Source organism: Gavialis gangeticus, unplaced genomic scaffold, assembly GCF_001723915.1.
Source record: "Gavialis gangeticus isolate Ggan-Ray unplaced genomic scaffold, GavGan_comp1, whole genome shotgun sequence".
In the NCBI taxonomy this organism is placed as follows: Eukaryota; Metazoa; Chordata; order Crocodylia; family Gavialidae; genus Gavialis; species Gavialis gangeticus.
The window spans coordinates 751,473-753,478 of record NW_017728955.1 but is presented as its reverse complement, the minus strand read 5'-3'; the positions used below and the strand labels follow the sequence as shown (position 1 = coordinate 753,478).

The window sequence follows — 2,006 nt, the reverse complement described above, 5'->3', positions numbered from 1 at the left end:
GTGTCTACGCCACAGTCCCCCAGCTTCCTAATGAGAATGGGGTGAGAAACAGTATCAAAAGCCTTCCTGAAGTCCAGGAAAACTATATCCACTGCCACCCCTGCATCCAATGATTTAGTGACCTGGTCGTAAAAGGCCACCAGGTTGGTCTGACAGGACCTGCCACTGATGAACCCGTGCTGGTTGCCCCTGAGCATGCAGTTCCCTGCTGGCCCCTCCTGGATGCGTGCCAGAATAATTTTCTCGAACAGCTTGCCCAGGATCGAGGTAAGGCTGACTGGCCTGTAGTTCCCTGGGTCCTCTTCCCTCCCCTTTTTGAAGATGGGAACCACGTTGGCCCTCTTCCAGTCCTCCGGCACCTCTCCAGAGCACCACGAGTGTTCATAAAGCCGTGAACTTCTTTCAGGGAGACGGGTCCTGCGATTGTGATAATGGTCCTCAAGTTTTGGACTAGCTTAATCTGTTCAGAAAGCTTCCGCAGCTGAACTCTCTTAGACCACTTCAGCTCTTGCCTGCCTTGCCTCCTGCCTCACTAGCGACTTGTGGGTGGAAATGTGGCTGCTGATGTTGTGCAACCCTGACCCTTGAATGGCAGTGGTGTTGGGAGACAAGATGCTGCACCAGGAGTGGAGGCAGAGATGGGATGGGAGCAGAGCGGCAATACCTGGGTCTTAGTCCATCTTGCAGAATAGACTTGTCTTTCTGTGCTGTACTAGCTGGGGCTTCTGCATTCCCCCCATATGGACCCTGTGAGCTATGTCTACACAGCCCAGAGTGACAAAAGACATGGAGCAAAGAGCCCCGTATGTCTCTCAGAAGGAAGGAAAGATGTGTCCTGATGAGGATGTTTGCACCCTTCCTAACAGGGGCCTCCAAGGAGATGGAGGAAATGCTGTTAGGCACTGTACAAACACACGACAACAATAGAGGATGCCTGCCCCCAAAACACAGACTAAATGGGCAACACCAATAAAAGGGGAGGGAAAACCAAGCTAAAGCCACATCGTAGCAGAGACAGAACAGAAGCCAGATTGGAAAATCTGGTTACAGTGCACAATGCAGTGAAGTGTAGAGACACCGGAGGTAGCTTGGGACCAGAAGCAGGTCCCCTGCGTTCAGAGGTATGCTGCCCTGCGTAGAGAATTTGCTAACACAGCTGCTGGCACCTGAGCTTGCACCATGTGAGCTAGCTTGGGTATCCCTGGTCACCACTGAGACCTGCCCAGGGCAAGAACTAATCAGAGTCCCAAACTAAGCCACTGCTCCTAGGGGACCTGATAAATGTGGAGAAGAGCATGCCCAATGGTGAGACATGGCACTATTGGGAGGAACTGGGATCTGAGCACAGGGGAGGGTGTTTTCAGGATGCAGCTACCGAGCAGTATGGCAATGACGGGGTTTCTTGAGGATCTTACCTGGGTGCCAGTGTAGGTTCTCCCCAACAGTTTAAATATCACAAATCTTCCACGGGGGTCACTTGGCATAGCTTCTTCTGCCGTTGGAGTGCCTTTCCTGCAGCAGCTCCGGGGAGAAGTCACCTCAGGTTTGGCTCCGAGGCCAAAAACATAGGCAGGAACATCACCCCCAACAGCAGTGAACATCTCCCTCCACCCCTGCTCTGCCCTCTTCAGTGCTGAAGGTGTAGGGTGCAGGGCAAAGGGTGGGGGGATGGAGGTCATAGATGTCCCGGTCACTGTACTGGCCAGTTGCACCTCTGGCTTGGTACAAAAGGCCAAATGAGGTGGCATCTTCAGAGAAATCATAGAGAAGTGGGGCTGCAAGGGACCTCCGTAGGTCACCTAGTCCAGCCCCCTGCCTGAGGCAGGATCAGCCCTGTCCAAACCATCGCAGACAAATCCATTATCTGACCTCTGAGTAAAACTGCCTGATACTGCACAAGACATCAGGCTGGGGGAGGCAGTCTTAACTTTTTTGGCTGACACGGCCCCATTCTCTCTCTGTGCCAACAGAGCACAAACGTGAGCTGCTACCGGATCCAGTGCCCG

General features: G+C 53.2%; 1 protein-coding gene across 2 annotated transcripts in view; it reads left to right on the top strand.

Moving 5' to 3' along the window:
- The window catches only part of CHRDL2 (chordin like 2), a 60,853-nt gene that overhangs the window by 813 nt on the left and 58,034 nt on the right, over nt 1–2,006 (top strand). The window lies entirely within an intron of this gene.